This window comes from Protopterus annectens, chromosome 7.part0 (genome assembly GCF_019279795.1).
Source record: "Protopterus annectens isolate FY-2018-M chromosome 7.part0, PAN1.0, whole genome shotgun sequence".
NCBI lineage: Eukaryota > Metazoa > Chordata > Ceratodontiformes > Protopteridae > Protopterus > Protopterus annectens.
This window is the reverse complement of record NC_056739.1, coordinates 885,726,849-885,749,048: the sequence shown is the minus strand read 5'-3', so window position 1 is coordinate 885,749,048 and position 22,200 is coordinate 885,726,849. Positions and strand designations below refer to the sequence as shown.

Sequence of the window (22,200 nt, the reverse complement as noted above, 5' to 3'; positions counted from 1 at the left end):
ATAATACACGTTTATTATATATATATATATATATATATATATATATATATATATATATATATATATATATATACATACATATACATATATATATCTTCTTCTTTTGGCTGCTCCAGTTAGGTGTCGCCACAGCAGATCATCTGTTTCCATTTCTTCCTGTTCTCTGCATCTTGCTCTGTCACACCAACCACCTGCATGTCCTCTCTTCTCACCACATCCATAAAACCTATCTGAGGCCTTCCTCTTTTACTGTTACCTGGCATCTTCATCCTTAACATCTTTTTCCCAATATACTCTGCATCCCTCCTCAGCACATGTCCAAACCAACGTAATCTTGCCTTTGGTTTGTCTCCAAACCTTCCAACCTGGTTGACCCTCTAATATACTTATTCCTAATCCTGTACAGCCTCGTCACACCCAGTGCAAATCTTAACATCTTTAACTCTGCCATGTCCAGCTCTGAATCCTGCCTTTTAGTCAATGCCACTGTCTCCAACTAATATAACACAGCTGGTCTCACTACCCTCTTGTAGACCTTCCCTTTCACTCTTACTGGTAATAGTCTGTCACAAATCACTCCTGACACTTCTCCACCCACTCCACCCTGCCTGTACTCTCTTCTTCACCTGTCTTCCACACTCACCATTACTCTGAACTGTTGATCCCAAGTATTTAAACTCATCCACCTCTACTCCCTGCATCCTCACCATTCCCCTTATTCTCCCTCTTATTCACACACATATATTCTGTCTTAGTCCTGCTGACCTTTATTCTTCTTCTCTCTAGAGCATATCTCCACCTCACCAGGATCTCCTCCACCTGTTCCCTACTCTCACTACAGATCACAATGTCATCTGCAAACATCATAGTCCACGGGGACTCCTGTCTGATCTCGTCTGTCAACCTGTCCATCACCACTCCAAATAGAAAGGGCTCACAGCTGATCCTTGATGTAATCCCATCTCCACTTTAAATGCATCAGTCACTCCCAAAGCAAACCTCACCGCTGCCTCACTACCCTCGTACATATCCTGTACCACTCTTACATACTTCTTTGACACTCCCGACTTCCTCAAACAATACCACAACTCCTCATAAATATATATATATATATATATATATATATATATATATATATATATGGGTCTACTTTGTTTCATTGAAAGCTCGTTTCACTGAATTTCAATTCACCCTGACCAAATCGCTGAAAGCTCAACTTAATAAAAACTCATTTCATCGAATCTCATTTCACTGAAGTGAAGTACTGGCACTGTGTAGAGTAATGTAAGGCAAGTAAAAGGTATATGCGTTTTTCCCCACTGTAGTGCGATCCTGGATTTAGTATATATAGTTGGGGGGCACAACCCCCCCCACATTGGGTGGTGTGGGGGGGTGAAGTCCCCCACTTAGTTTGGGTACATATTGTATTCTGGAAAGAGTTAGTCGTTGGTGTTGTAAGTATACATGTCTATGGTTTAAAATGCATTGTTCTGAAGCTTTCGGTGAAATATAATATAAAAACCAAACTAGGTGAGGGTCTGTGCCCCCCACACACCCCCTAACTATATATACTAACTCCAGGATTGCACTACAGTGGGGAAAAGGGCATATACCTTTTACTTGCCTTACACTACTATACACAGTGCCAGCACTTCACTTCAGTGAAATGAGATTTGGTGAAATGAGTTTTCAGTAATTTAAGCTTTCAGTGATTTGGTCAGGGTGAATTCAAATTCAGTGAAATGAGCTTTCAATGAAACAAAGTAGACCCATATATATATATATATATATATATATATATATATATATATATATATATATATATATATATATTTATATATAAAAATATAAAAAGGTGGGGATGTACTTGTACTGGGCTCATAGTTTTAGAATTTGTTGTGCCCTTTTTCATGAGGTTCATGTTGCTTGCTGACAGTGTGCAGAGAACCAAAAAAATATTATGCTGCTGAAAGTATGTAGATAATCCCAACCCAGAAATAATACAAAATAAAAATACAGCAGGCAAGGCGCACAAATGCAATCAGACCTTGCTGGCTCTTTTCCAGTAAGTAGGGTGAAGTTATTCCCTTCAGATCTTTTTGTCTGAAGTAGCAATGGCCACTAAGCACATTTGAGATGATCTGCAAACTTCATTAATTTTGAAATAAGTAGCTTTTATAGGGACTATAAGAAAATAATTCTGAAACACTTAAATTTAATAAATACAAAGGCAAAAAGATCTTGCTGGCGCTTTCTCAGAAAGTAGGGGTTGGGTGAGATAATTATCACCTTCAAATCTTTTTGTTGAGGTGGGAATGACCATTAGGCAGACCTGAGACCATTTGCCGCCTTCTTTATATTTGAAAAGAGCAGCTTTTACAGTGAGTATGGGCAGGGGGAGACAATTTTGAAACACTATTTTTGAAATATGAAACAGATGATTCAGACAAGGCAGTACTATATATGAAATTAGAAGTTATGTCCTTACCATAACGTTCCATGTGGAGTGTTCATCTCGCCTTTGTTCTTACACTGGGTTCGGAGCCGATCCTCGGCCGCTTGCAAGCTCTGCATCGAGAAGAAGCTCGAGACTAACCTAACTCCCACAATCCCCCTCTGCCTTTACCTCAGATCTAGTTTGCAAGCAAACCAGGAGTCAGAGAGAGAGCATATTCATGCAAAAACAAACATACTGTACAAGCATTTATCCATATATATATATACAAGATATACATATATATACAACCACTGCAAAGCAGAAGCCAAATAATCCAGACCAGGCACCAAACTGTACGTTCTTCCTGAGGGTGGGAGGGTGGGAATGTAAGAACAAAGGCGAGATGAACACTCCACATGGAACGTTATGGTAAGGACATAACTTCTAAATGCGAGTGTGTTCAATCTCGCCGTTTGTTCTTACACCTGGGTAGCGTCCCTAGCTCCATGTTCCTGAGGAACTCACGGGAGAACGTTCTTGAGCACAGTGGAACCAAAGGTTGCCCTGTCCCTAGAAACCCTGTCTACCTTGTAATGAGAAATGAACGTATGTGGTTTAGACCAAGTGGCAGCTGCACAAATAGTATCTAATGGTAGGCGAGCTGCATGAGCCAGGGATGTAGAAACTGATCTTGTAGAGTGCCCCTTGGGTTTGACAGGTAAAGTTTGTTCTGAAGAATCATAAACGAATATAATGCAATCAGTTAGCCATTTGGAAAGGGTTTGTTTAGTAACTGCTATACCTTTCCTGCTATCAGCAAAAGCTACAAAAAGTTGATCAGATTTCCTGTGATCCTTTGTTCTATCCAAGTAAAATCTAAGTTGTCTATGAACATCCAACTTGTGTAACATATACTCCAACTTATTGGAGTGATTTTTGAAAAAGGTAGGCAGTTCAATGGATTGATTAATGTTATTAATAGAGCAGACTTTGGGGAGAAAGGATGGATTAGTGCGAAGAGATACTCTGTCAGAATGGAAGATCAGATAAGGGTGTTTAATGGAAAGAGCCTGAAGCTCAGACACTCGCCTAGCGGATGTAATGGCTACCAAAAAGAGGGTCTTCCACGACAAATACTTCAATGAACAAGAGGAGGCTGGATCAAATGGAGGTAACATCAACTTAGATAACAACAGATTTAGATTCCAAGGAGATGTAGGAGTTCTAACTGGTGGTCTAATATGGAAAGATCCTTTCAAAAAGGCCTTACAAAGTCTGTGAGCCATAACAGGTGCCCCACATTCTTCCACATGAAAGTTGGAAATGGCAGCCAATTGCACCCTTAAAGTGGCTGGAGAAGCTCCTTGGTGAAACAATTCTGTCAAAAACTCCAAGATCTTGTTTAAAGGAGCTATAACAGGGTTCAAATGCTGTGTATTTGCCCAGAACACAAAACGCTTCCATTTACTAGTGTAGGTCTTTGTAGTGGATGCTTTATGAGAAGCCACTAGTATAATCTGAACTGCAGGTGAGAGAAGATCATACCTGGCTAAGTAGGGAAGCGGAGCAGCCAAGCTGCTAGGTGGAGTGACAAGAGCGAGGGGTGGGGAGCCCCTGAAGAGTGGGTCAGTAGATCTGGTTCCGGGTCCAGCATCCAGGGTCCTCGAATGCGATGTGCCAGAAGAAAGGGGAACCAAATTGACGAGGCCAGAATGGGGCAATGAGGATTATCGTCCTTTGCAAGTTGTTGGCTTTCTGCAGAAACTTCGCAATCAGGGGAAAGGGAGGAAAAGCGTACAGGAGACCCGGGGGCCAATCGTGAACCAGCGTCCCTGGGGACTTCCCCTGGAGGGGGTAATAGGGCAAAGTAGCTCCTGCATTTGGCGTTCATTGGAGACGCGAAAAGATCGCAGGAAGGCTGGCCCCACTTGCGAAAAATTCTCTTCGCAACTGACTGTTTGAGGACCACTCGTGAGGCAACAGGATTGCTCTGCTCAGCCTGTCGGCTATGACGTTGGATGACCCGGGATATGCGTTGCGATCAGAAAGCGACCTGTGGACTCCCATTGCCAGATTCTCATGGCCTCTCTGCATAGTTGATAAGACTTGGTTCCCCTTGCTTGTTTATGTACCAGACTACGGACATGTTGTCCGTCTGTACTGCAATAGTCCCTAGAGGAAGAAGGGGAGCAAAGTGTTGCAACGCTAGAAACACTGCCCTCAACTCTAGCACATTGATGTGCAGATTGTACTCTAACTTCGGTCCATTCGCCTTGGATTGTCTGTCCCTGAAAGATGCCCCCACCCTATCAGGGAAGCGTCCGTGGTCACCGTAGCTGTCGTGGGTAGCACAAATGGTCTTCCGCTGGAAAGGTTGCAAGTTTGAAGCCACCAGGCTAGGTGTGATTTGCATGTGTTCGTGATCAGAATTTTGTGTGTCAGAGGAAGTTGTTGGAACGACCATTGTGCAAACAGTAGCCATTGCAGAACTCTCATGTGCAGTCTTCCCAATGGTATCGCAATGAGGAAGCTGCCATGAGACCCAACACCTTCAGAACCAGTTTTGCTGGGGATTTTCTGGATGACAGAAGAAGAGATATGTGGCTTTGTAGTGAGGCTATCCTTTCTGGAGGAAGTCTTAGAATTAAATGATGTATCCAATTCTGCTCCTATGAATAAGATATGCTGTGATGGCTGTAGTGAAGATTTTTCAAAATTACGGAAATTCGAGGTGAACACAAAGCTGTAGTGTGTAATCCCTGGCCTGTATCAGTTGACGCTGGGTGGTGGCAGATAGGAGCCAGTCGTCCAGATACGGAAACACCTGGAATCCCAGGCGTCTCAGGTGAGACGCCACCACTGCCATGCATTTGGTGAAAACCCTGGGGCTGAGGTCAGACCAAAGGGCAGGGCTCGAAACTGAAAGTGGCTGGCTCCCAGCCGAAGCGCAAGTGATCCCTGGACGCCCTGGCCATTTTGATGTGGTAGTATGGCGTCCTTTAGATCTATTGAGCACATCCAGTCGTCCTTCTGTAAAATGGAAGGATCGATTGAAGCGTGACCATTCGAACTTTTCTTTCTTGACGAAGGTATTGAGGTTGCTTAGGTCCAGAATCGGCCTCCAGTCCCCTGTCTTCTTTGGAACTAAAAAGAACCTTGAGTAAGTTCCGAATCCTCTTTGGTCCGCTGGGACTGGTTGGATGACTCTTTCTAGCAGCTTTGAAATTTCTATAGCTGCAGGATCTCGCAGATGGGACGGCACATCTGGGAGTCTTTTCATTGGAATGGGGGGCAGTAGGAAGGGTATTCTGTAGCCTCTGGTAACAACGCTTTTTACCCAGTTGTCTGATGTAAGATTTTGCCAGGCCTAAGGGTATAAAGCTAAGCGACCCCCGACTGCCTCCAGAGCAGGACAGTCGGGCCTCCTCTCAGGAGTGCTGGAAAGGTTTTCCAGGGGTGTATCCCTGTCACCTTGATTTTGGACCCCTCTGCCGCCGGGCGCGTCTTCCACCTCTGCCCCTCCTCTGCCTCTAGAGGGGCATCACCCTGTGTGCCTGGGAAAGATCCTTGGGGTTTTCAAACCACATTTTCCACCGTTGCCCTTTGGGGTACGGTCTGGATGGGGTGGAAAAACGGACTCTGACAGCAGACAGAGTCTTTCCCTCCTGTTCACACCTGGTAAGGGTCTCCTTTACTTTGGGGCCAAAGAGAGTGGCACCGTCAAATGGGGCATTAGTAAAGGAAGACTTGAAGGCTTCCGAAATGAACATAAGCGCATCCAGGATTGTCTCGAAGAGCAATCGCTGAAGCTGCTGCCCTACTCGATCCTTCGGCTGCGTATGAGATCAGCCTCATGGACGAGTTAACAATGGATGTAAGGGTATTGAGATGTGCTGTAACTTTCTCTGAAACAGCAGCATCTGTAGTACCCTGAAGGGTATCTCCCAACTCTTTGATTAGATCCCTCTGTAGTCGTGTAAAGTGGGTCAAATAGTTCAGGGATCGCATAGAAAAAAGCCGCTGAACTAAAAATGCGCTTCCCGTACCTGTCCGTAGTCCTAGAATCTTTGTTAGGCGGATGGACAGATGAGGAAGATTCCGACATCTCCTTTTTCGTGGCCGCTGCCACCACCATAGCGTCCACTGGAACTCCCTTTGTGAGATAAGCCTTGTTTTGGGGTGCAGGAATATACTTATTAGGCTTTCTAGGGACTGGTTCCACAGTGTCAGGTGTCTCCCACGCCCTTCGAGCAATCAGCTCCATTAACTCATCGAAGGGCGGAGTGACCCAGGAGGAGGAAGGGCGAGCACCAAATGCCTTCAGCAAGACTGACTCATCCTCAGAAGGGGGGAGGGATTGCCAATCACCTCTCTGCTTTAGGATCTCCAAGATGTCAGAAAAAGAGACATCCTCTGAAGGTGACTTTGGGGACCCTTCTGACTCATCTAAGTCAGTGTCCGATGTCAATGATTCTTGTGGAGAATCTAAGTGTCTCCTCTTGCACAATCTTTTCCTAGGGACTTCTTCGGGGGGAGCATCCGAAGAAGCCTCCGAGGAAGAGGGGGCACCCTCCAGGGGCGGCTGAGACACAGGTGCTAGACGCTTAGATGTAGCCGTGGGTGCAGAGGAGGATAACGGTCCTTTATGAGGAGGAGAGGCTGCTTCTACTGATGTGGTTGTCTGGGTAGACAACACCTTCCTCATGAGGTCGAAGACCCCAGGGTTCCGAGTCGAGGTATCTCCCGGTTCCGAAGAAATGGGAAGAATCCCCGAAACAGGCACCGAAGGCATCGACCCCGAGGACGGAACCGAGTCGATCCGAGCCGAGGCCCGAGAGGGAGTCGGAACGAAACATCGGTCCGACTCTCGGTCCCGGAACCAAGGATGGATCTTCGCTCCGAGACTCGGTACGGATCCGACGGAGTCGAGGTGAACGGAGCCGACCGAGAAAAGGACGGTTCTGGCACCGAGGGCTCCACAATCAGCAGATCAGCTTCTTCCGGCTCCAAAGACTGGACAGGTCTTGGAGGAGGAACCGATGGAGATAATGGAAGGCCTTCAAGTCTCGACACCAATTGAGAGGAGACCGAGATGAGTTTGGATAAGGCCGCATTCTCCATTAACTTCTGCACCACGCGGTCTACATCGGTGTCGGAGAGGGGCCTGGAAGAACGGGTCGAAGGAATCGAAGACAGAGCCGACCTCAACAGTGTCGGGGGAGGGAGCTCCGTCACCGGTTCCAAGACTCGAGGCTCGGAAACTGACAACAGTTGAACACTCGCTCCCGAAGTCTGTGGAACTGGTGATCGAACCTTAGCTGAAGAGCTCGGAGCCGATGACTTGGGCTCCGACGTCTTCGATTCCTTCGAGGATTTGGATGCCTGGTCTGAAGCATCCAGAGCCTCTTGAAAAGTAGGTTTTAACAAACCCCTATCCATGAGTTTCCTGCGCCTATCTGTCATGACCCTCCCACTGAAAGAATGACAAATTGAACAGTCTTCTTGCAGATGGAGAGGGCCAAGACAGTAGACACAGGAACTATGATTGTCAGTAAAGTACAGTTTTGTACCTACCATAAATGTAGATGTTCGAAGATCCACATTGCTACAGTCCTTACTTATGGGTAGTCCGCTGTGTCCTCGGTCGGCCCGAATACCAAAGTATTAGGCTGACGTCGGTCATGGGCGCACAGCCCTGACATCAGAGCGTCAGGGTATAAAAGCGCATGACCGACGTCATATCCTCAGTCTTTTCTTGCCCCAGATGTCAGAAGGCCCTAAAAGAAAGGCCACAGCCAAAAAAACAGAGTACCTTCCCAAAGATATGCCCAACTACAGCCATCACCCAAACCATATAACCATGCTAAGCTACAGAGGGAAGGAGGGAATTGGACTGCAGCAATGTGGATCTTCAACATCTACATTTATGGTAGGTACAAAACTGTACTATGTTCTTCATCTCACATTGCTGCAGTCCTTACTTATGGGTAGAATCCCAAAGCAACGGAAAGGGAGGTTGGAAAAATCATAAAGCATTAGGGGCTGCTAAAATGCCCTGTAATATTGCAGTGGCAAATCCAGCCCTAGATTTAGAATAAAGAGGAAGGTGGTAATGTTTAGAAAAGTATGTACTGAACTCCAAGTAGCTGCTTCCAAAATATCCTTTGTAGCTACCCCTTAGAAAGGCAGTAGAAGTTGCAGTAGCTCTAGTGGAATGAGGTCTGATTCCAGTTGGAATCTCCTTACCATGATGGGAATAACAAAAAGAAATACAAAACCCAATCCATTTAGAAATAGTTTGTTTTGAAACAGGTCTACCCTGTGAACCCAAAGCAAAAGAAACAAACAACTGCTGAGACTGTCTGAACTCCTTGGTTCTGCTCAAATAATAACGCAACTGCCTGTGAATATCCAAAGTATGCAAAATCTTCTCCCCTTTATTTTGAGGATTTGCATAAAAAGTAGGCAAATGAATAGTTTGGTTTAAGGCCACACTAGAAACCACTTTAGGCATAAAGGAAGGATTAGTACGCAAAGATACCTTATCCTTATGAAAAATCAAGAAAAGCTCGACTGCCATAAGGGCCTGTAATTCAGAAACCCTTCTTGCAGAAGTAATGGCCAACAAAAAAGCAGTTTTCCATTACAAATACTTTAACTCGGCAGTAGCTGCAGGCTCAAAAGGTTGTAGAGTAAGCTTTTCCAACACAAAATTGAGATCCCAAGCAGGAGTAGGAGCTCTACGTGGGGGTCTTATGTTCTTTGCCCCTCTGAGAAACTGCTTAAACAAAGGATGAGAGAATAAAGGAGGGCCACAGTCATAATTAGCCGAAATGGCTGCAGCATGAACCTTTATGGAGGAAAAGGACAAACCTTTGTCTAATAACTCAGTAAGATATTGTAAGGAAGCACTCAAATTAGGCTTGGAAACATCAAAGTCCTTCCCTTTGCTCCAAATAAAAATCTCCTCCATTTATCAGCATAAACTTTCCTTGTACTAGGCCTCCTGGCCTCCAAAATAACATTCAAAACTTGTTGTGGAAGCTGAGAACCTCCAGAATCTAAAACAGAATATGCCAGGCTGTTAGATGCAGAGACTGAATTCTGACATTGAGAAAGTGATTGCCCTCCTGAGACAAAAGGTGTGGAATCAAAGGCAGAGGCCATGGAGGCTCTCGGACCAAACTCCTCAGTAGTGGGTACCAGTGTTGTCAAGGCCAATCCGGTGCTATCAGGATCATGGATGGCTTGTCTTGTCTGGCCTTCAAGAGAACCTTGGGCAGAAGAGGTAGAGGTGGAAAGGCATATACATGAAAGTTGTTCCAACTGAATGACAGAGCATCCACCTTCCAAGCTGTGGGATGAAACCTTTTTGTGCAAAACTTTGGCAACTGGTAATTTAGTGGAGAAGCGAACAGATCTATGTCTGGAGTTCCCCATGACACTGTCAACTTTTGAAATACCTGAGGATCCAATTTCCACTCGTGAGGATCCACTATTTGTCTGCTCAATACATCTGCTAAGGAGTTCTGTGCTCCTGGTAGAAATCTTGCCTGAAGACTGAGGTTGTAACTGAGAGCTGTCTCCCACAAAATCATCGCTTGTCTGCAAAGAGGGTACGAATGAGTTCCCCCTTGCTTGTTGATGTACCACATGACAGTTGTGTTGTCTGTTAGAATCAACACCTGCCCTGGGTGAAGTAAATCCTTGAAAGCCATCAATGCAAATTGTACTGCTAACATCTCCTTCAAGTTGATATGCAAATGCTGAAGTCTGGCAGGCCACGTGTCTTGCACCCATTTTCCATTGAGGTGTGCTCCCCAAGCCTTGTCCGAGGCATCCGTCGTTAGAATCTGACTTCGCCTCTGGTCGGGTCACAGAGAGTCCCTTGTTTAGGTGACATTCCTGAGCCCACCACAAAAATTCCTTCTGAATGCAAGGTATTATCTGAATGACAGTGTCTAGATCCTGGCAGTGTTGTGTCCATAGATTTTGAGATACCATTGAAGCTTCCTCATATGCAATTTGGCATTGGGAAGCACCAGAATACAAGATGCCATGAACCCCAAGGCTTGAAGGACTGTCCTTGCAGTCAGCCTGGACTGTAGAGACATTTGATGGAAATAAAGTGAAAGACTTTTCTGTTTGTCCGGGGTCAAAAGGCCATCTGGGAAGCTGTATTCAGTCTCACACCCAGAAAGCACATGTCCTGAGAGGGTACTAGACTGGACTTTGTTTCGCTCACAGAATACCCTAGGCATCTTAACACTACCATCACATACTGTAGATGCTGAAGAAGCTCGTCCTTGTCTTGTGCAATAATCAGGCAATCGTCCAAATAAGGATAAATTTGTATTCCTCCATCCTGAAAAGGCTATCACTGGAGCCAGAACCTTTGTGAACACTCTGGGCGCAGTAGATAAGCCAAAGGGCAATGCAGAGAACTGATAATGTAAATTTCCAGCTCAAGCAGGTACTTCCTGCAACTGGGCCTGATAGGAACATGAAGATAAGCCTCTTTAGATCCAGAGTTACCATCCAGTGATCTTTTCCCAGCAGAGGCAAAAGCTGTTGTAATGTCAACATTTTGAACTTTGGAATGTCCAAATAAGTGTTGAGGAGAGATAAATCCAAAATCGGTCTCCACGTGTTCCCTTTCTTTGGTACTAGAAACAGGCGGGAATAAAACCCTAGACCCACTTCTGAAGGAGGAACCGGCTGTATGGCTCCCATGTGAAGAAGTAATGAAATCTGTTTGTGAGCCTCCATCCTTTGCCGAGGAGGAATGTCTGGCATACCTTTGAAAGGAGGCAAGGTATGGAAATAAAACTTGTAACCTTTGTTTATAATGTCCAACACCCATTTGTCTTGGGTGATTAAAAACCAATTTTGCTTGGAGAGCTAGCTTTCCTCCCAAAGGAGCCGCCAGGCAAGAGGAATCTGGCAGCTGAAAATGCAGGTCATTGGGCCTGTTTACGAAAGGACTGGCCCCTACCCTCACCAGCAGATTGAGCAGGCGAACTCCATGTTCTAGGCCTAAAGGTACTCTGAGCTCTGCCCCTACCACGCCTAGATCTACCCCTAGACTGGGAATCAGAAGAAGACGTCCACCCTTAGCCGGCCAATTTCTACTAAACTTAGGAGGTTGAACCTGCAAAAATCTTTAACAGTCTGCATAGACTTAGCCTTGTCCTCCATTTTCTTCAAAACAGACTCCACAGGAGGACCAAACAAAACTTCGGACTGTAAAGGGGCATCCAGAATTCTAGACTTAACATGCTCAGATAAATTCTGATCCTTAAGCCAGGCATGCCTACGAAGAACTGAACCAGTGGCAGCCACTCTAGAAGAAGCCTGCAAAGCATCAAAGCCACACTGCAAAGAATGTTTCCCCACCTGTTCAGAAACATGCACCAAATCTTGCTATTCTTTACACTCTATGCCCTCTGCCAAAGCATCCACCTTAGATTTTAGCTGAGAAAGGAGGAAATTCTGATATTTCAACATATGAAACTGGCAATTTAAAGGCCTCATTGCTAAAGTAGAAGAGGTGTAAACCTTCTTACCCCATCTGTCCAAAGCTTTAGCTTCCTTATCTAGAGGAACCGGATTCTTTACAACAGAAGCCCTAACACCCTTAGGCCCCTGACTAATAGTTTCTGGGTCCGCCCTAGGACTCTTATATAGGTATTTATGAGCCTCAGGTACCCTATAATACCTGTCCGGTTTAACTGGTGCAGGAGGCATAGAATCTGGATTAAATGAGGCCTCCGAGAAAACATCCTGAACAACATCCAATCCGGTAAATAACTGAGGCAAGAAAAAACAAAAATGCTCCCCAACGGGGTACTTAGCCCAACTTGGTATGTCTGAAACTCCGAAAACGAAAAATTTCAGAAAGCCGAACGGCACTTGCAACGCTGCTTCTGCATCGGACCATGCGGCAAAAAAAACTGAGGATATGACATCGGTCATGCGCTTTTATACCCTGACGCTCTGATGTCAGGGCTGTGCGCCCATGACCGACGCCAGCCTAATACTTTGGTATTCGGGCCGACCGAGGACAGCGGACTACCCATAAGTAAGGACTGCAGCAATGTGAGATGAAGAACATCTGACATCTTTTGCCCACATTGGCAACGTTTAAACCCCGATTTAGCTTTCTCAGACATTTTTGTAAAGCTAACAATAGGGATAGTAACAAGAAAAGGTCAAGTCCAGTTATGAAAGTCAAATCCGATAAAATTGTCAAATCCAGCAAGAAAAGTCTAATCCGGTAGTCAACTCCTGTAAAGGGTGGGATAGGCCCCGAGGGAAACTCTAAACAAGTTAAACAACTTTAACTGGTACCGAGAATATCCTCAAGACAGTATCACACAGACACACAGTCAACAAACAATGATACAGAAAAATATAATTCTCAAGAATACAAGAAAAAATCTTTAAATCTTAGCTTTAGGTGCTCAAGCTCGATCAAGTGATCTGGAGCTGCAGCGGCAAACTAGATCTGAGGTAAAGGCAGAGGGGATTGTGGAGTTAGGTTAGTCTCGAGCTTCTTCTCGATGCAGAGCTTGCAAGCGGCCGACACGGAGCCGAGGATCGGCTCCGAACCCAGGTGTAAGAACAAACGGCAAGATCGAACACACTCACATCATAAGTTAAATCAGGCATACAACAATCCATACAAAAACTGTGTAAATAGGTCATGGAAATTTTGCATACTAAGTTCATTAACAGATAGTTCAACAGGCATGGAAAGTATTACAATTGTTACCAAGTCCATAGAAATGTGAGACAGGTAGTTTTGAACAATTAGTTCATACTTAAATGTCATTAAACTTGCAGAAAGTTAGTAGACGGCTTTAAGGATGAGCTTTCCCAGATCCAAGATGCTTTAGACTGAATTATATCTGCCATTTCAGCTACATTTTCTGAAATACAGCATTTTTGCTATCTTCTAACGGGTCTACTTCTAAACACAGACACGCCGATTCCCCGACACAAAACTCACCGACGCCAAATAACCGACAACACACAAACCCGACACAAACCCGACAACGCAAAACACCGAACACCAAATCACCGACACACGGAACGTAAACAACACGCGACACTACATACCATACACACTAGCCCTGACCCAAACCCTAACCCTAAGGTCCGACACTATCGCACACTTCACCTACCTGCACCCTAACCCTAACTCACTTACACACCCCTAGCCCAAGCTCCAACACTAACATACACATCACCTACCTGCACCCTAACCCTAACTCACTTACACACCCCTAGCCCAAGCTCCGACACTAACGTACACATCACCTACCTGCACCCTAACCCTAACTCACTAACACACCCCTAGCCCAAGCTCCGACACTAACGTACACATCACCTACCTGCACCCTAACCCAAACTCACTTACCTGACCACTCCTACCTCCGTCACTGTCGCACTTACCGGGTCGCGATCGCAGATTACCCTTTGGTCTTTCCACTGTCGGCTAATCACCCTGTCGGTATACGCATTCGTCGGTCATCTGGCGTCGGTGATTTCCGCGTCGGGGAATCGGCGTTTCGGTCTTTTGAATGGGACCCCTTCTAACTGGTCAAGTATTTAAAAGATCCAGAATGTGGAACTTGAATCCATTATGTTCAGGGAAGTCTAGAGGCAGTGCTTTGCAATGGATTTGTAACTCTTTTAAACCTTATGTCAGAGAGATGATGTGCAATTCTTTTTAACTTATTGACCGTCTTTCCCACATAAAAGGCATTTCACTGTACTCTGTATATCAAACTCAGTACTACAATCAACTCTTAAGGTACTCCACATTCTTTTCTTTAGCACAGGCCAGTCAAAGTGGCTTGAGTTACTGAGGTATTGGTAGAAGCTACAGATAGGAAGCCCACAACCGTAGGTACCCCGGTTGGTGATTTCAGCTTTGCCCTTCCTTTCTGGTCAGTCCCACATACTTTTGGCATAAGATAATAAGAAGTTATGTCTTACCATAACGTTCCATGTTAGTTGTCTTCTTCTCGCCTTCTTTCTTGCTGGATGGGTTCGGAGCCGATCCTCGGCTCCGACTCGGCCTATACTATAGCTTGAGAGCTATTTTTACCGGCTCGAGGCAGCCCTATATCCCACAATACCATGCGCTAACTCCCCAGATCTCGTTTGGAAGCTAAGACATAGTATAAACAACAATCTTATAATAAAAATATTATAACCCTCTTTATTAGAAGATTACCTGATAGTAACACTAAGGATACCAGGAAAAGACGCAACATATTGTATCTCCAAAAAGGAAGGACTCAATCTCAAGTCTGTCCAGGCTAGGGGGCAGGAGGGAGGGACGCAAGAAAGGCGGCGAAGAAGACAACTAACATGGAACGTTATGGTAAGACATAACTTCTTAATGTTAAGTTGTCATTCTCGCCTTCATTCTTGCTGGATGGGACAGCATCCCTAGCATCTTAGTCCTGGGTGGCTCAATTAAACAGACTCCTGAGTACAGTGGAACCAAAATCAGCTCTATTTCTGGAGGCTAAGTCAAGCTTGTAATGAGCAATAAAAGTATGTTTGGAAGCCCATGTAGCCGCTGCACCAATGGCATCTAGTGGTAACCTTGCTTGAAACGCCGTTGAAGTAGATAGAGCCCTGGCTGAATGAGCCTTAGGCCTAGAGGGTAGTTGCCTGTGCCTCAACTCATAGACCAAGGTAATAATAGATGTCAGCCATCTGGAAAGGGTAACTTTAGAAACCGGAAGCCCTTTCTTACCTGCCGCATAAGAGAGAAAGAGCTGATCTGATTTTCTGAATTGTTTTGTCCTGTCTAGGTAATACCGTAATTGGCGATGAACATCTAATGAATGTACTTTTTGTTCAGCTCTGTTGGTATAGTCTGGGAAAAAGACAGGTAAGTCAATAGAATGATTTAAATTTGCTTCCGATAGCACTTTTGGAAGGAAGGAAGGGTTTGTTCTGAGAGTTACCCTGTCTTTATGAAAAACCAAATAAGGAGGATGGACAGACAAGGCTTGGAGTTTCGAGACCCTTCTGGCAGATATTATAGCTACTAAAAACAGCGTTTCCAAGAAAGTAGTTTGAGGGAACAAGAAGCTGCAGGTTCAAAGGGGCAGAATTAGTGAGGTTAGAACTAAATTCAAGTCCCATTGTGGAGGTGGATCTTTTACTGGAGGTCTGAGCAAAAGATGCCCTTGAGAAAGGCTTTACAGAGTTTGTGGGACATAATATTTGCTTCTGAGAGTCCAACATGAAAATTAGCAATGGCCGCTAATTGTACTCTGATAGTGGCTGATGATGATCCAGAATGAAAAAGCTCCGCCAGAAAGTCCAGAACCTCATGAATGGGTGCATGAAAAGGATCTAAGGACCTATTTTGCACCCAGAATGAAAACGCCTATTTACTAGCATAAGTCTTCCTAGTATTGGACTTATGGGAGGCCAGAATGATATCACGAACAGGAGGAGAGATGAGGGGAAGCCTGGCTATGGCTGGAAGTGGAGCAACCAAGCTGTGAGGTTGATGGAATGTAGAGACTGATGCAGCTTGCCCGTGAGGTGGGTCAATAGATCCGGAAGGGGTTCCAGATGCCAAGGCTGTTCCAGTAGGTATTTGTGCAGGAACGGGAACCAAACTTGTCGAGGCCAAAACGGAGCAATGAGGATCATTTTGGATCTCAATGCGATTGCTTTCTGAATTAATTGGGATCAACGGAAAAGGAGGAAAAGCATAGAGAAGACCCCGGGCCAAACGTGAACAAGAGCGTCTCTGAGGGGTTGGCCTGGCAGAGGAAAAGTGTGAAGAAGTCTAGGCACTTGCTGTTTTGGGAGTTGCAAAGGTCGCAGCAAGGCTGGCCCCACTTCCAAAAGATTCCGTCTGCTACCGCTTGATTTAGAGACCACTCGTGAGGCATGAGGATAGTTCTGCTCAATCTGTCTGCTATGACGTTGGACTTCCCGGGGATGTGCGTTGCTATCAGAAACCGTTGAGATGAAATCGCCCATTGCCAAAGTCTGAGTGCTTCTCGACAGAGGGGATAGGAATTTGTTCCACCCTGCTTGTTTATGTACCACACCACAGATATATTGTCCGTCTGAATTGCTATAGTCCCCGTGGGAAGAGAGCTCTGAAGGGCTTGCAACGTCAAAAGCACTGCCCTCATCTCCAGGACATTTATGTGCAGGTGGCATTCTGACTGTTGCCAAGTGCCCTGGACCGTCTTGCCCTGATAATGCCCCCCCACCCGATCAGGGAGGCATCCGTTGTGACAGTGGCAACTGGAAGGGGGAGAACAAAGGGTCTGCCCTGAAAAAGCTGAGGGGAAACCATCCACCAGGAGAGATGTTTCTTGCAAGATGGGGTTATCCAAATGTTGTGGGTCATTGGTAACTGTTGAAAAGACCACTGAGAAAAGAGCATCCACTGACGGAGCCTCATGTGGAAGCGGGCTAATGAAAGTAGAAGAATCGCCGCCTCCATGAGGCCCAACACTTTCAATACTCGGTTGACCTGGACTTTGTTGGGCTGAAACAGGGTCTGAACATTCCACCTTATGTCTGCCACTATCTGGGGTGGTAGTGTTGCAGACATTTCTGTGGTGTTTAATATGGCGCCTATAAAGTTTATACATTGACAAGGCAACAAGGAGGACTTTGCAAAATTTATAGAAATACCCAGACTGTTGCACAGCTGAATAGTGTAATCCCTGGCCATTATGACATCCTGTTTGGTGGTAGCAGAAATGAGCCAGTTGTCTAAGTATGGAAACACCTGGAATCCTTTCTGTCTCAGGTGAGCTGTGACCACTGCCAAACATTTGGTGAACACCCGGGGGGCTGTGGTGAGACCAAAGGGCAGGGCTCTGAATTGAAAATGACTGACTCCCAGCCGGAAGCGGAGAAACCTCCTGGAGCGTCTGTGTATCTTTATGTGGTAGTACGCGTCCTGGAGGTCTAATGAGCACATCCAGTTGTCTCTGCCCAAAAAGGGTAGAATGGACTGCAGTGTTACCATCCGAAATTTTGTCTTTAGCATAGATTTGTTTAACCTGCTGAGATCCAAAATAGGTCTCCAGTCTCCTGTCTTTTTTGGTACCAAAAAGAACCTGGAGTAAATTCCGGACCCATCTGCTGGGACTGCCTGGATGACTCTTTTTGCTAATAGCTTTTCTATTTCTAGCTGAGCCTGACCCCTTTGTGCGGGTGGTACATCTGGTAGGGGTTTTGGCGGTTGTACCGGGGGGATGGTAAAGGGGATTTTGTAACCCTCGGATATGATCTTCTGTACCCATGTGTCTTGGGAGAGGGATTGCCAGGCTTCCGGGTACAGAGATAATCTTCCCCCGACTGCCTCCGAAGGCGGACAGTCGGGCAGCTTCTCAGGGATGCTGAAAGGGTTGATCAGGAAAAGACTCCCTAGAACCCTGGTTCTGAGAACCCCCTCTGCCCCTGGGGCGGCATCTGTTATTTCCCCCTCTGCCTCTAGGGGGAAAATCACCAAGTGCGGCAGGTGCGACTCCCTGGGGTTTGCGGAACCACATCTTTCCCCCCTTCTGTCCCTTAGGATAAGGTCTAGAAGGCGGAAAACAGACTCCCACGGCAGAGAGAGTTTTACCATCTTGCTCGCATCTGGTGAGGGTATTCTTCACCTGAGGTCCAACAATTCGAACCATCAAAGGGGTGTTGGTGAAGGGCGCCTTGAAGGGATCGGCAAAGTTACAGAGCGCATCCAAGCGTGGCGCCTTAACGCAACGCCTGTACCAGCTGCCCTACTGCTCCATCGGCTGCATAAGAAATTAGCCGCATGGAGGAGTTAACAATGGAGTTCCGGGTAGCCAGCTGAGAGTTTATTTTGTCCTTAAACCCCGCAGCAGAAGGATCCTGTACAGTTTCACCCAGCTCTTTGAGCAAGTCTCTTTGAAGGCGGGTGAAATGACAAATAGTTCAGCGATCGCATAGAAAAGGTCGCTGAAGCAAAGGTCCGCTTGCCATACCTGTCCATGGTCCTGGACTCCTTGTTAGGAGGATGAACAGATACAGAAGGATCAGCCAATTCCTTCTTAGTGGCTGCTGCTACCACCATAGCATCAACTGAAACACCTGTGGTGAGAAAGGATTTATCATCTGGTGCAGAAACAAATTTAGAAGGCCTCCTAGGGGTAGGTTCCATTGAATCAGGAGCTGCCCACGCCTTTCTAGCCACTACCTCCATTAGTGGGTCGAAAGGGGGAGACACCCTGGAGGTGGAAGGGCGAAATCCAAAAGCGTCAAGGTAAACAGACTCGTCCTCGGAAGGTTTGAGAGTGGACCAATTTCCCCTCTGTCTTAGGATTTCCAGGATGTCTGAAAAGGAGACATCCTCAGAGGATCTGGGGGAACCTTCCGACTCATCCAAGTCGGTGTCCGACGTGACAGACTCAGGGGAGTCTATGTGCTTCCTCTTGCACTTTCTTTTCCTAGGGGGTTCCCCTGAAACTTCAGGGGAGCCCTCGGAAGAGGAAGAGACACCCAAAGTGGGTACCCCACGCTGTGGATCTCTGCTGACAGGTGCAAGAGAATGGCCAGAGACCGTAACAGGCACTATGGAGGGAGGAGCCGCAGAACTTAACCTTGGAGTGGACACTGGGTCCAGCACACTCCTCATCACCTCGAAGGCTCCCCTATCAGACACCAAAGGTAGCACCGGCTCCGAAGAGACCGGAACCACCCCCAGAGCAGACAGAGAAGGCTCCGAGAATGATGTCGGGGCCGAACTAACCAGAGCCGAAGCTCCGAGAGGGAGAGCGGGGTCGGACAAGGGTCCGATGCCACTCGCCCCCTCGGAGCCGACAATGAAGTCTCGGCACCCAGACCTCTCCATGGACGGAACCAATGAAGAGGTCAGAGCCGACAACACCAGAGCCGAAGGAGGAAGTATCGACTCTGACGTAGGCAAGGTCACGGTTCCGAGAAACTCCGGCTCCGAGCTCGAGTGATGAGTCGGAGGAGGAACAGATAATTGTATCGAAGGAGCCGCAGTCTGGTGAGATGGGCTCTGGAGCATTTGGGCCAGTGCCTGAGATTTTATGAGTCTACTGACCACCCTCTCGATGTCATGGTCAGAAAGCCTAGATGACCTCGATGAATGAGTCTTATGACTCCGCTCCGACAAGAGAGGGGCTCTCGGAGCCGATCTAACGGACTCTAGGGAGGGGGACCTAGAGCGCTTGCGCGCTGGAGTCGGCTCCGATGATGGTTTCGGAGCGGAAACCACTTTGCTCGCCTCGGAGCCAGCCGGAACCAAGGTCGGAGCCATCACGATAACACCAGCCCTCGACTCAGAAGCTGGAGCCGAGGGTTTGGCGGTTTTTGATGACTTCCTCGAACCAGACTTGGACAGGGAGTCATCAGGCTTTAACAAGCCCCTTAGAATAAGCCTGTTATGCCTCTCCTGCAGGACTTTTGAACTAAATCCGTGACAAACGGAACAAGAGTCCTGCAGGTGTAAAGGCCCCAAGCAATAGACACAAGAAGTGTGACCGTCTGTCAAGAGACATTTTCTGACAGCACGAGTCACACTTCTTGAATCCCGAGACCTTAGAGTCTTTGGACATAGTTTTGACCACAGTAAAAAAACACAGTCAGTCCACACACACACACTCAATTTAAAATTAAATATAAAAATAGTTAAGGGAATTGACTAAACCCACACACACAGATAGGAAGGGGTGGGGAAACTGAGGTAAAGCCCGTAGGCCCAAGATAAAAAATTAACTAAATAAGGGAAGAAGGGCTACAAAAGAAAGGGAACCAAGAATAAGGTAATCAGTAGGGACCTAGACAAAGATAACTACTGGGAAAAAAACTACCTGAAAACTAGTTCAATTAAGTAAAACTGCTTACTAACCTGAGCCGGTAAAAAAAGACAATCTCGTAGCGAAGCGGCAAATGAGATCTGGGGAGTTAGCGCATGGTATTGTGGGATATAGGGCTGCCTCGAGCCAGTAAAAATAGCTCTCGAGCTATAGTATAGGCCGAGTCGGAGCAGAGGATCGGCTCCGAACCCATCCAGCAAGAATGAAGGCGAGAATGACAACTTAACATCATACAATATCTACAAAATTCTATCTAAAACTTATACAAATTTTCTTCCATGTACTCTAAATAGGATGCAAGAAATACTTTATCCAAATTAAAATATAAATACATAAATAAAACAGCAAAAGATTCTGCTGTAACAAATGCAAAATGGGCGAATTTATACAATATGCATCACAATCAAGCATGATGGATAATTACACTTATTACTGGTTTAAAACAGGTTTTCAGTCTGAACTATTCATTCTGACTGACAATAATAGTTAAAAAACACAATAATGTATGTTTAACAGACTGTTGTATAATTTTGATTTATGATCCTTCAATGAGATATTTTTGAACTACAGTAGTTTTGCTTGTTTCCAAAGTTCGCAGATATAACTGTTGCACGGTAACTATAGACATGTCTTTATTGGGAGTTTCTTAGAAAATAACTGCCTACAACAAAGTTTTGTTACTTTATCTTCCAGTTTCGAACTCTATTTCACATCATGGTTCACACATTAGTCATGTTGACCATATTTTGTTTTCCGTGATCCTGATTTTATTTTTATAAATGAATACATGAATAAACCAACCTGCATTCTTTTCAAAACATCCCCTAATCCCACTACCATACATTCCTTTTTCTCTTGGTGCCAACTATCCCAATCCCTCTTAAACCAAATAGTTCTATGCCTCACTACTACTACAAGGAATCATGGACTGCTCCTTTCTAGGAAACAACCTCCTCAAGATACTTCTGTACTGTATGTTTGCTCTGTTTCCCACTCACTCACTACTTTTTTAAAGCTTGCTCAATTGGTCATAATGAAGTGACTCTCTACCACATTCCTTCAGTCTTCTTTCTTCTGAAACATACCTTGTTGTTCAGCTTCAACATAATCCAGTCCTGGAAGCCCACTATAACTTTAGTTGCTTTTCACTGAATCCCTTCACCTACGTAACACTTTGCTTATAAAACTTATATGACTACAAAGAGCTAAATGCAACCACAAAGTACACAGCAGAGCAAACCTTTCAACTATTCCTCATATTGACTAAATTGTGACCTGTCCTTTGTAAAATTTTATGCATGTTGATGCAAGACCTGTTGTTCTATTAAATTTTTCAGTGAATTAAAATAATATTCTAAAACAGTCCCTGATTGTTGGGCCATTGTACTCCAATTATTTTTGGCTTTATCCCCAATTCTTCAGTAAAGAAACTGAGAGTTTAAACTATAGAGTGGTAATGCTGGCATTCTCTGAAGTCCACATCTCACGATACATCCTAACACCTAGTTCATCTGAGCCACCACATGCTTGTACTGCTCTGCGTAAGTGACTGAGGCGTGACCCTCTCTGGCTTTATGAACTAAGATCTAATAACATTTAATATTTAAGAAGGGCATACAGCTTTACATTAAATACCATTCTGTAGATCTCAATGAAGTTTCCAACACAAAGCACTTTATATTTGCAAAACATTACAACAAAGATCATCACATACTACCTTAGTTGAGTAACTCCAAAAGAATTGCTTCTATAAACCAAGTGCAACATGGAAATACACATCAAAGATTAAATATCTTTTTTGTTGTTAAGATTAAAATTTTTTTAGAATTTACTATGAATACTGACTAATACTTCAAGTCATCCTACAGGATATCTTCCATTTCTGGAGAA

General features: G+C 45.4%; 1 protein-coding gene across 1 annotated transcript in view; it reads right to left on the bottom strand.

Moving 5' to 3' along the window:
* The window catches only part of SCAPER (S-phase cyclin A associated protein in the ER), a gene marked incomplete in the record, with an annotated part of 4,815,867 nt that overhangs the window by 3,788,703 nt on the left and 1,004,964 nt on the right, over nucleotides 1–22,200 (bottom strand).